Raw genomic sequence first — 13,613 nt, forward strand, 5'->3', positions numbered from 1 at the left:
GGGATCTCGTTTCAAATGATTGGCTTATATGATTGCTGCTTCTCCTTGGATCTTCTTTATAGTGGAGTGGATTTGTTGAATTCTATCACCTGAGAACATCTACACTGGCATCTGGATGAAGTTTCATTGATGCTATACTTGACCACCCATTTAAAAATATGCACTGAGGCCAGAATTTCTCCATTTATTGCCTTACAATGGGAATCTAAGCCTTCATGCGCCACACTAATGGTCTGCAACATAGAAATATGGTTTGGTGACAAGTGTAAGAAATTCTGTATGTTGGGGAGTGTAGTGAATTTATTTGACTTGGCATGGTAAGAACCAGGCTTGCCTATTGCCCAAGTGTATTAAATGACATTAGCAGTAGAGGTCACAATTGAAGGGCATCAAAAGCACTAACATTAGGGTGATCAACAAAAGCAGTAGTCAGTAGCATGGAGAGTATGGTATTGGTATGGAAAATAGGTCTTACTATATTCTGCTTCTGGTGTTCACCAGAGCAGGGACTTTCATAAGTTCCAGTAGTGTACATTAGCTAACTAATACATATCATCCAATACTTTCTTTGTACAGAAGACAAGAGTGTCAAAAAAATCTAGTTTTCATTGTCGTTCCTCTATAAATTCATTCTTCTCCCTGTGCTTTTTTCACTGATTAGAATTTAATTATAATTTCATGCACAGCTATAAATTAATATCATTATGTTCTTGTCTAATCTTCACCAAATTTGAAGTTACATGGAAAATGAGCTGGTTGAAAGTGAGGTTAATTTATTTCCTAAAAATTCCCAGGGAAAAAAAAATATGCCAATCAGAAAATATTAGTAGAGAAACAACTATTGGAAAAAAACCCCAAAAAATCTTATCAGGGAAGTTGTCATTCCACTAAATATTAATGTTGACTTAAGATGGTAACAGTCCAATAATTTCAAAAAAAGATTTCTCATGATAAAACTCAAAACTTAAGACAAAGTAATAAGTTTGGGATTGATTTTAGCTTTTAAATGTAATGTGAAGGTTTCTTGACCACAGAGGGGAAGAAAACCCCAGAATTACATTGGCAGTTCATCAAAATGCTGAGATGAAGAGTCCTAATGGCATACGCTCATACGCTACACACAATAAAGCTAGCAAAGCAGAACAATTTATATACACTCATAAAAATGAAAGGACATTTAAGGAAGGTTATGGAATTCTCAAGAATACAGAGTGAACTTGAATAATGATAATGATGATACATAGCCAACAAAGCCAGTATAGTAATCCAATAGAGCATTGGCTTTTAAAGGTAATACCATTCATGAATCCAGTTGAATGGTCCAGAGTTAAGTCAGTGGAATTGCTAAAATTAGTTATTATCAGTTTCTTGAAGGATTATCCCAGGTCTAACTGGTACAAAGACAAAAAACAATATTTGTCATGTAAAATTAAATTACCCAAGTGCTGGATTTGAATAGATTAATACTGTAGCAGAGAACAAAGAATCTATACACAGTGTGACTACCCCACACTCACCCTTCAGGGTTTAATGAAGGCCAGATGGGCCAATTAACTCATTAGGCAGCTGATTAAAGAGGCTCAACTGGGCAGGCATAGATAGGGCCTATAAAGCCCAAAAGCTGAAAGCAGAAGGGACTTTTGGGAAAAAACAGACACTCCCAGGAGAAAGAGAGGAGTGAGTGGAGACTGCAATCACTCCCTGGGAAGACGGAGGAGGCTTTGGGACCTGGTAGGCCCAGGAAGAAAAGGGGAACCAGTAATAGGAAGCAGCCCAGGGAATAGAGCAGTGAGGCCAGAGACAGAAGGCCCAGACTGCAGAGCTGAGGGTCCCTGGGATGGAACCCAGAGAAGAATATAGGCCAGGCCTGCTAATGGGGGTGGGTGGGAAATGGGACACTTGCCAGGGGCCTGGGTGATTTAAAAGGGCCCAGGACCCTTGGCTGCCACCAGGACAGGAACAGGCCTGCCCTCATTCTGCGCCACTCCCGGAAGCAGCGCAGGTGGCACGTCCCTGTGGCCCGAGGGGGTCTCTGCACGCTGCCCCTACCCCGAGTGCCAACTCCGCAGCTCCCATTGGCTCGGAACAGCAGCCAATGGGAGCTGTGGGGGCAGTGCCTGTGGGCAGCAGCACACAGATATTACCGCCCTCCTCGATCCCCTTCCTAAGAACTCCTGCCAGAGGGGTGTGCAAGTCACTTTTGGGAGCCACCTGCGGTAAGCGCCAATCCCCGACCCCCTCCTGCACCCCAACCCCCCGCCCAAGCCTAGAGCCTGCTGCCTGCATCCCAATTCCCTCCCAGAGCCTACACCCTGCACCCAAACTCCCTCCCAGAGCCTGCACCCCACAACCCCTCCCGCACTCCAACCTCCTGCCCAGGTCTGGTGAAAGTGAGTGAGGGTGTGGGAGAGCGAGTGATGGAGGGAGGGAGGATGGAATGATCAGAGGGTGGGGCATCGGAGAAGGGGCAGGACAGAGGCATGTTCACAGGGAAGGTGTGGGGCAGGGGCAAGGGTCTTTGGGTTTGTGCAATTAGATAGTTGGCAACCCTACCGGGCAGGCATGTGGCAGCCCTGTCCATGCTGGAAGAACACACCCAGCAGTGCAGTCAGGAACTCTCTGGACACCAGCCAGCGCAGGTGCAGCACCGCCCTAATGTCATGCGGACTGCGTCCGTGCAGGCGTGGCTTGTGCATGTGTGGGGGCCCATTGACTATTTTGCCTTGAGGTCCGGAATTGCTGTCAGCAGGTCTGGGGTGGGCCCAGTTTCCCCTACCAGCCACTGGGTGAGTGGCACAGAGGTAGTGAAAGGGAAGGCTGCCTAGGACTATTAAGGAGCTAAACCTTTCCCATAAGGGGGAAACATGGATAATGACAGCCAGAGGGCTGAGCCATGAAGAGGACACTATGGTTCCTCAGGCTGTGAGAGGGGCTGCAGATGGACAGCAGAGACAGAGAGACGGTGTGCAAACCGTGGGCAGGGGAGGCATCAGCCTCGAGCTAATCCCCAGAGGACCAGGAGGAGCCGCCTGTCTGGCAGTAAGTGGTGCACCCTGTGACAGGCCTGGTTCAGCAGACACTGAGACACTGCAAGTGTCTCTCTTTCACAGAGCAACTATAGTTTAGAAGGTACCTGTTTATTTTTCTGACTAGACATTATTTGAATAGCCTCTTTGGACCTTTATGGGATCCACATTAGAGCTGTGCGAATAATCAATTTGTTTTTGGTTTGCTGGCCAAATTGGAAAAAAAAATCTAAAAAGATTCACGTTGGGAACCATACAAAATGAATTTTGTTTTCTTGGTGAAACAAACAAAAACAAAGAACTTAAATTGTTAATTTAGATTGCAGGCATTTTAACTGCTTTTAAAATAAAAGCTATGAAAATTTGCAACTGCCATTCACAAAATGAGGAGGTGGTGCCCCGCTCACCTTATCCTCTTGTCCTATGGTTAGCATACTCAGTTGGGGTGTAGGACAGCCAGGTTTAAGTCCAGTCTTCCTGATGCAGAGCAGGGATTTCAACTTCAGTCTCTGATATTGAATATAAGTGCCCTAAAACCAGCCCATAGCATTTGGGGAGAAGCTGCTCTTAATCTCTCCTGCTGAAGCTGTTCCACTTTGTATAAATACTTAAATATTCATTGGGCCAGCGAGTAAGTGTAAGAATGACTTTATAATCCAGTGGGATGGGGGGATACATTTGGGTTCCAGTCCCTACTCCAATTAATGTTTAATTATTTATACAAAGTGGAAGAGCACCACTCTAATGGTTCTGTGAATGATGCCAAAGTCCCCTTGTAAATCTAGCCTGAAAAATTGTTTGGGGGCCAAAACTATTCCAAGGGGTTTTGTTGAATTTACAAATAATTTCAGTTGCCTCAAAACTACACATTTTCAGCAAATGAAATGTTTGTCCAAAAAATGTTGCCCTGTTGTAATTCTGTTAGTTATGATACCAGTATGATAGAGTTAGGTAGTACCTCCTACCTAATACAATAGGTATTTTTGGTATCTAAGCAGATCTGAAAATGGCCATTACATGAGTAGCATAAGAATTGTCATGTAGGTTTTCCATGCCCTTCATCATTCTCCTTGATCATCTCTGAATATCTTCTAATTCTAAAATATCCATTTTGAGATGGAGTGACCAGGACTGCACAAGTATTCTAGAGAGGTGGCACCTATATCAATAGAAGAATTTCTCCCTAGCAACATCTACACCAGGGTCTAGGTTGGCTTAATCATAGAATATCAGGATTGGAAGGGACCTCAGGAGGTCATCTAGTCCAACCCCTTGCTCAAAGCAGGACCAATCCCAGATAGATTTTTACCCTAGATGGCCCCCTCAAGGACTGAACTCACAACCCTGTATTTAGCAGGCCAATGCACAAACCACTGAGCTATCCCTCTCCCCAACTCTACTCCCTGAGCTATACCCCCATAACTATATCTATCGGAGGAGTGAATGTACCTTAGGTTAGTTTATATTGGTACAACTTTCTAAGTGCAGACCAGGCTTAATTCCTGTCTGCCCAAACAGCCAGCAAAAGATTCTGATTGGTACCCAATGAAGTGTTGTCCCTTGGATAGTGTAGTGAGACCACAACTGCTGTCAGATGGAAGTGATTTTTCTGTAGCACTTACACTCTAACAGTCGGATTTTCATAAACAGCTGCAGGAGTTAGGAACCCAACTCATATTCACTTTACTGCCCCGTCCCTCTCCCCTCCATCCCCTCCCGCTGTGCTGTGAAACTAGATTCCTTGGGCATTACTTCTGAGGCTTTTTGCTTTCCATAATTATCTGTCTTTTGGGGTCAGAGGGTGTGGGGGGAGACAGGACAGCATAGCCCTTCTGAGCTTGTAGAGGTTAATAGGTATCAACATTTCAAAGATTGCCTTTCTCTGCTCCTGAGAATATAAATGATGAACTTCTTGAACACTGCAATCCATGTGCAAATGCTGTAATTACAGTACAATAGATTGTACAGTTCAAAATCAGACTGATCTTTGGCAAAGTGTTTTCAATGGAACTGTCATAAAGTTCAGCCTTCAAGCAGGGAAAAACTCTGAGAACCAGTTTATTTTGGATATAAATTTCCCCTGAGGTTTGTTGAAAGAGCAGTGATTTGGTTCACTGTATGTCATCATTTGCGTCTAGAATTTGGATCACAGCAACAGGCACTCTGTTGGTAATTCTGATCTTTTCTTTTCCTTCTGAGCATGAATTAACCATTCTAAAATCCCTCTATAATACAGATTATAAACTTGATGGAAGATTCCTAAAGAGAGTATTAGAGGGAAGCAATGCAGGCTAGTGGTTCAGGCTGGGTAGAAGTGAGAGAATTTTCCTGTACTCTATGCCTGGCACTACCAGTAACTCGCTCTGTAAGGCCAAGCAAGTCACTTTGCCACTTCTGCCTCAGTTTGCCCATCGGTATCAGTGATCTGATCATTCTTACCTTGTAGTGCTGTGAGACTTACCTAATTACAGTGCATGAAGTGCTATGTGAGTATAGTATGAAAGATGCTATGGAATCATAACACTCTATAATTCAAGTGTATGAGAAATACAGAGACTGTCCTTTTCATGACAATTTTTTATACAATTTGAGATTAATTTCACCAATCCACTGTGTATTTTGTTTTAGACATTTAGGCTGAGATTTTCAAAGGAACCTAAGAGAGTTACTTAGGCATCCAAATCCTATTGAATTTCAGTGGGCCGAAGGCTCCTTTGAAAACCCCAGACTTAATCACTACTATAATTTCATTGCACTATTTTTGCTACATTTCAGACATCACATGATTCTGCTTTAACCTAAGGTTACCATAAACCATGAAAAGTCTGATACTCTGGCCATGTCTTCATTACCAGAAAAATATGTTTTCACAGCAAGATAACTAACGGGGTTAGTTCGCTAATTGTAAAAGCCTAGTAGCGACAAGGCATTGTCATTTTTACCACTGTGTAGGTAGGTATAGCGCTGACTTCACCCAGCTTCAAAAGCTAACTGCACTTTATCTCCACTGGGGTTGTACAGAAAGCTGGGTTAACGCTAAACAATTAGTTATCCTGCCGTGTTTAAAAAAACAACTTTTTTTAAAGTAGACTGGTGGTGAAGCAGGTCTGTGAGGGAGCACGGTTTGTCCAAGGCAGGGTGAGGAGTGGGCACTTTTCTCTGCTTTAATCAGAAGACCAGGGTTCTGTTTCCTACTTTGTATTTAACTTCCTCTTGCCTATTCATGTCAGTTTGCCGATCAGTATAAAGGGGTTACTTACTTTTTAAAAGTCCGTTGAGATACAGGGATGAAAAGTACTATAGAAGGGTGAAATCTTATGTTATTCTTGCTAATTGTCCTAGAGGAACAGGAACATATTCCCTCTTGTAATACACAGGAAAATACAAAAGCCACCTCTGCAGAGCGGAAAAAACAAGCCAAGGAATTCCAGGATCTATCTTCCACTGTTTAAGAAGTTTATATATTCCCCTTCTTGCTCTGAGGAAGCTATTCAAGATAAAATGAAGGACTATGAATCTTTATATCTCTCTCATTAATGTATCAGCCCATGCATTGCTGTTCAAAGGATGGTCTCTCTCCTTCTGGGAACTGAAAGGGTGGATGGCTGAAGAATTCTGTGAATGTGCACTCTCAATCTGAGACACTCAGAAAATCTTTCTCTCTCTCTCTCTCATTGCTGACCTGATCATAAATTCATGACTGGTATAAAAATCCAAGTCTGTGAGCTTTATTAACCCCACCATGATACTCAGGAACTCATGAGGGAATAATTTAAAAATCTCATTTCATTCTTCCTTCATGAAGCCAAAGTCCATATCTGATTCAAGTTCATTTTAGCTTTCTTGTGTGCTTCAGCAAAAAGGAATCTGCATGCACACTTTAGCTTCACTAAATTAATATTTACCTCTACAGTATTTCACAATGCATCTAAGAGCAGGAATTTATTTCCTTGCATATACTGAAATGGATGTACTGTGGCAAAAGAAATATAACTGTATAAGAAAAAAACCCATGCAACTTTGGAATGGGAACAAACCTTTACAAAGAGTTGAAAGCATTACAGAGCCTTTCAGAAGCAAACTCATCTTAAACAGCAGGCATTTGGCAAACATCTCTTTGTGTGAAACCACATGAGATGAAATCAAGTGCAATGCTTGAATTATTACACTCAGATTTAAACAGGAGGGGACACTGAGCAGAATTTTTTGGTAAAGGATCACTGGATCTGGAATTCTTTCTTCTTTGCAGTATTTTTGACCACTTGCTTAGGAATATCTTCTAGGCTGGAGCTCGACACCAAAGAAATTATTCCAGTCAAAGACAATTAGGCAGTGAATCAACTTTACTAGGGACATGCTCAGCTTCTAAACAGAGCTGCATTGCAGCTAACAGCACAATATTTCTTTCACTATCTACCTGCCTAGACATTCAGTTAAAAGCCTTGTAAAGCTATCTTTAATGGCACTAGCTAGTGATTACCAATAATATTACTCCTTGGTTCCACAAAATCTAAGTCTGTTGTCCTTCAGGGTGCAATGAATAGGGTGACCATATATCACAAAGGGAAAATGGGACATTGTGTGTGGTGGCCAAAGCCCCCTTCCCCTCGGGGCTGGCCCCAACCACTCTCCTGAGGGCCCCCGCCATGCGAAGCTGTCACTGGTTGTTGGAACCCTGTCAGCCACATCACTTGAGGCTGTTGTTGGCCACTGGAACCCTTCCAACCCCCCTCTCAAGGCTGTTGCTGATCACTCAAACCCTGCCTACCCCCGTGTGCTGGAACACTCCCTTCCTCCCATGTGGGCTGGCACGTCCGCTCACCCACACATATACATTCCTTTGCACTGCACCCCACTTTTTTGACAAAAATGGGCATTTGTCCCATTTGCTCTGGGGAAAGCATCATTGGACATCGTCTGGCGAACGTGATAAGAAAAGCTTTAAACTAGATCTTATGGGGAATGGTGACAAAAATCCAGCCAATGAGCATGTAGGCTCAAGCAATGAAGTCAAGGTGAAAGGGCTAAATTCTGGAGAAGGGACTAGAAACCACAACTGCATTAAAGAGGCAAGAAGAAAAGCAACAGGGAAGTTTGCAAAATATCTTGCTCGCCTGTATATCACGCAAAGAATATGGGAAATACACAGGATGAACTGAAAATAATGGTATATCAAGAAAATTATAACATAGTTTACATTAGAGAGACTTGGTGGGGCAACTCCCCTGACTGGAGTACCAACATTGAGGGATATAGCTTGTTCCAGAAGGCTAGATATGGGAGGAAAGGAGGAGGTGTCATGCTGTATGTCAAAAATGTATACACTTGCTCCAAAGTCCGAGAGGGAGTGAGTGACAGACCTACTGAGAGTCTCTGGGTCAGGCTAAAAAAGGAAAAGAATAGTAGTGATGTTATGGATGGAGGTCTGTTGTAGACCACCAAATCAAGAAGAGGAAGTAAATGAGGCATTCTACTAACAGGCAACAGGATTAGCTAATACACATGAGCTAGTATTAATGGGGAATTTTAATTTCCCTGATAGCTGTTGGAAGACTATTACAGCAAAATATATGTCCTGTGAGTTCTTTACATGTGCAAGGGACAATTTTCTAATTAAAAAAGCTGAGGAAACAACTAGGGAGCCATCCATTTTGGATCTGGTGTTGACCAACAGGGATGAATTAGTTGTGAATGTGAAGATGGTCAGGAACTTGGGAGGAAGTGATCATGATCTGATAGAATTCAAGATCGTAAGAAAAGGAGGACATGAGAACAACAAAACAAGGACACTGGAGTTCAGAAAGCTGGATATCAATCAACTCAGAGAAATAGTAGGAAAGGTCCCATGAAAAGACCAATTAGGAAGAAAAGGAATTGAAGGGGCCTGGCAGTTCATAAAAGATGTAATTTTATAGGATCAACTTGAAGCTATTCCTATTCAGAGGAAAGATAAGAAGAGTCACAGGAGACCAGTGTGGCTGCACAAGAAGCTTTTTAGCTATCTAAAAACCAAAAGGGATACATACAGGAAATGGAAGGAAGGGGCATGTCACCAAAGAAGTATGCATGGGAATAACACGAGAGTGTAGAGAGAAATTCAGGAAAGCCAAGGCAAAGCATGAGTTACAGCTGGCAAGAAATGTTAGAGACAACAAGAAGGAATTCTACAAATATGTCAGACAAAAAAGGAAGATCTGGGATGGTGTAGGCCAGCTGCTCAACAAAGAAGGTGAGCTGGTAATGGAAGATGACAAGAAGGCAGAGCTGCTCAATGCCTATTTTGCTTCAGTCTTCTCACAAAAAATAACATAAGGCTGGATAACTAGCAAAGTTACCATAGACAGGGATACAGATCAAAATAAATAAAGAACTTGTCACAGATCTTCTGACTAATTTGAGTGAATTAAAGTCAGCAGGGCCTGATGCAATTCACTCCTGGGTGCTGAAGGAATTAACTGAAGAAATTTCAGCACCACTGGCAATAATATTTGCAAATTCATGGATGACAGGAGAGGTCCTAGAAGACTGGAGAAGGGCTAACATAGTGCCCATCTTTAAAAAGAAGTTCAGGGTGGAGCTGGGGAAGTATAGATGAGTCATCCTAACCTCGATACCTGGGAAGTTACTAGAGCAATGTATAAAACATTCAATTTGCAAATACCTGGAGGATGAACAGGTAATTGCTAGCAGCCCACTGGATTTACTGAGAACTAATCATGCCAAACCACTTTGATTTCCTTCTTTGACAGGGTAGCTGGTTTGGTGGATAGGGGGAATGTGGTGGACATAATATACCTGGACTTTAGCAAGGCTGTTGCCACAGTCCCACATCATAACATTCTGACACGTAATCTGGAGAAATGCAAGCTTAAGGGAACCACCCTTAAGTTGGTACTGTGACAGGGTCAGGCCAGACGGCTACAGGAGAGTGCTGGAAGGCAGATATATTAGCCCCAGGCTAAGCAGGTCCCTTTTCCCTTGGTAGCTGAACAAGGGTTACTCTTCATTAATTAGGACACCTGGGGCCAATCAAGGGCCTGCCAGAAACTGTTAAAAGCCTCCCCTCCAGCCAGATAGGTGTGCATGATAGGAGCTGAGGGAGGAAAGTGAGCTACTGAGAGCTGGGCAGTGTAGACGCTGACAAGCATTAGGAGAGAAGTCATGCAGGTACAGAGGTGAAGGGAGGGTGACTCCCTGCCCAACAGGGCAGACGACCTGAGGGAAGAGACCCTCCCAGAGGGGAGAGACAGAATCAAGCGTCTGGTCTGTTGCCACCACGCCCGGAGGGGCTACCAGAGACTGAAAGGCTCTCCTCCTCCTTCCCCCATCAGGGAAGCTGGAAGGAACCCTTTTCCAACAGAGTGTGGACAGTAAACCCAGTAAGCATGGGGAAAATCCTGAGGAAAAGAGGAATACTCCAGCTCACTGCTAAACGAAAGCGCGGGATCCACCGAGGTGGAGAGGAAGCTTTGTCACCCCACATACTTGGTTAAACAACTGCAAACACTACTACCTATCAGTGGAATGATGTCAGATTGGAAGGAGATCTAGAGTGGGGTTCCACAGGAACTGTTCTGGGTCCAGTGTTATTTAACATCTTTATTAGTTACCTAGATTTAGGAATAGAGAGCAAACCGATCAAACCGATCATCTGTCTTGTATGGTTAGACACAAAAAATCCTGTGTCTTGGCAGGGAGTTAGACTAGATGACCCTTGTGGTCCCTTCAAACCCTGTGGTTCTATGATTCTATGCTATACTTAAAGCAATGGACAAGCTCATTTTAATATGTTAGTAATAAAGGTGTAACAATTGAATTTATCAGGAGTATTGCCTGATAAAGTACTATTGGATTAGCCCAATATATTTTATTAGGTTGGGAATCCTGGCACTATAAAAATAACCTTCAGACTCATGATGTGGCAGTTAAAGGAAACTTTGAACAGAAAACTGGGGAGAGGCGAGGGAGGCTTTAACTTTTTGGGCCACATTTTCAAAAATCTATGTTTAAGTTACAAGTGCAAAATAGCCATTTGGTTATTTCCCGTTGTTTGGTTCTCCAGCTGCTCAACTGAGATGCTCATTTCAGAACATTGAACGTGTTAAGGGATCTCTTTTGCATTGCCAAGTGCTCTAGGCATGTTTCCACTAGACTGGCAGGGAGAATGTCTCCACCTGGAATGGCTTCTCAAGCCTGTGACCATGCCAGGCTTGAATGGAATGTGAAAGGGATTTCAGACCCAGAGTATTTTGAACCCTCTTCCCCACCTTGCTAGGCCTACTTGGATGCTGGATGGGTTCAGAGTGTTGCCTCTTGTTCTTCAGATACCTGCCCCCAACTACAATTACAAGGGATGTAGAGAGGGGTGAATAGGCAGAGCCATGTCTTCATCCATCCTCGCTGGCTAGAGTAGCTGGCCAGCAATGAGAGGGGGAAGGAAGCTGCATCCTTTCAAAGGCTACAGCAATTTACATCCCCTTAGGAGCAAAAGGGCAGCAGGGGGCTTCCCCAGGCTGCTGCTGGGGCAGAGTAGCCCTTTAATCAGGGCTGGTTTCATACTGACCTTTTATATCAAGTGTTATCACTTTGTTGCTATCAAGAAAATCATGCTCTGAATACAGTTTATCCACGTGATGCACATGCACACAGACCCTCACATTCTGAGGCACCATTTTATATATATTTACTTTTTCAGGTGAGACAAAAATGTCCATGAAATGGTTGCAGATTAACCTTCCATCCTTTAATCACACAATTGATAGAAAGGAAATGCTTACACAAATGCCCGGCATGTGGCAAGGGTTTTAGCATGCAGCTGCTGAGAACATTCAGATCTGAGCATTTATAGGATACGTGCAAAGGGAAGTATTTTTTCTTCAAGAAGATTTAAAGAAACAGACTGGATTGGGCATCATTCAATATTTTGACAAGGAGTTGGCACAGAAATAGACTTATCGACATGCCAAAAAGTCAAGAAAGAGAATCTACTTGTGTTTAATGCCAATTATCCTCTCTGTCAGAGAACACCCACAAGAAGAAGGCTAACAAATAATGAATAACACTCTTCTAATATGAATTTTCAAACATAGCTTCATTTGAGCTAAAATTCATGAAAGTTTTGAGATCCACTGACACTTTCATAGTGACAGTTGCTGTTTGAATACTCACAAGCAATGAATGACATCACCCCAGGAATCCCAGTGAATCAAACACAGTGCTTTTATTCACAGCAGTATTTGTGAATCAGTTTTATTTAACCAGCTCCAGACTAATGCAAACAAACCCTAATCATATTTTGTATCCCTGTCCTGAGTAGTTCTTACTGACCACTGCCAGATACGGGAGAGGTCTGTCCCCTTTTTACTCTTTGGCCACACATATGTAGCTTGTCACACCAATGAAGTTTCATAGACTTGCCTTGACAGAGCCTACTAACTGTATCCATTTAGTTGGCATATCATTGCTTTTCCAACTTTTGTGAGGTAAAATCAAGAGCAATCTCACTGTATTGTGTGAGTAGAAGGGAGTGGAGTATCTGACCTGCAGAAGCAGTAATGACCCCTGAGCGGCCACAGCAGAAGAGTAAGCTTATTTGTTTTATAGACAAATAGTTTTAACTAATCAGTGGTCTGGTGCCTTTGCTCTGCAGAGAGTATTTACTTGCTCTAAGTGGAGGTAAAATCTTCTAGCTTATTCAACATGATAGGAATCAAGGAAATGTTAAGCTACTGTCCTGAATGTATGTGTCTCTTGACAAGAGATTTCAGGCTACTCTCACGTATATCACAGAATCATTCTAATGGAATGAATAATTCAGCTTCTCTCCCTTGCCTGTGTGCACAGAGATTTCTTGTTACATGTTCTATCTGTATATTGTAGTTTCTTAAAGAAAATGCTTTTATTAAAAAAAACACAGTTGAGCTGTAAGAGTTTGCTTCAATTTCCCATCTCATCTAGCATCATACTAGTCTTCTGGTGCCATGACAGTATGTAATAATTCTGCCCCTCTTGCACATGTAACATAGAGGGGCAGGGAGATGTTGTTAGATGTTTGGCTGCGTGTGTTCCCTCTGTATGCCATCCCAGCTCTGCGCAGACAGCTGGTCCAGCAGACCTCGAGCAAACTGCCCAATGACCACAAGATCCGTTAAGATACGAAGGCACCTGGCCAGGTTTATTGTCAACAAAACACAGTAATAGCTCCCGGCAGACTCCACAGGGATACTAAGACATGTATGCCTGTGACAATGGATGCAGCTCTGTGAATGGTGGGACTTTCCATTGCCCCCTAAGCTGGCCAAAGACACTCCCTCTGAGACTGCATTTTATACACCAATACAAACAAATTATGTATTACCTCTATGATATAGTTAGTTACTGCCTCCTGACATGAGTTGTTACCACCCATTACCTTGTACATGATGGTTTGATCAAAACATCTCTATTCATCACACTGTCATCCTGACCTCATCTTTAGGAGGGGTCAATGTGTTCTTGTTACCTTTGGGGAATGTGTTGGTATCGAGGTGTTCTGGTACCCCCCTTCTGGAATGTGTTTGCATAAGTGCTCTGTGCCTAACACCTCTT

The sequence above is a fragment of the Gopherus flavomarginatus genome, chromosome 1 (assembly GCF_025201925.1).
Source record: "Gopherus flavomarginatus isolate rGopFla2 chromosome 1, rGopFla2.mat.asm, whole genome shotgun sequence".
In the NCBI taxonomy this organism is placed as follows: Eukaryota; Metazoa; Chordata; order Testudines; family Testudinidae; genus Gopherus; species Gopherus flavomarginatus.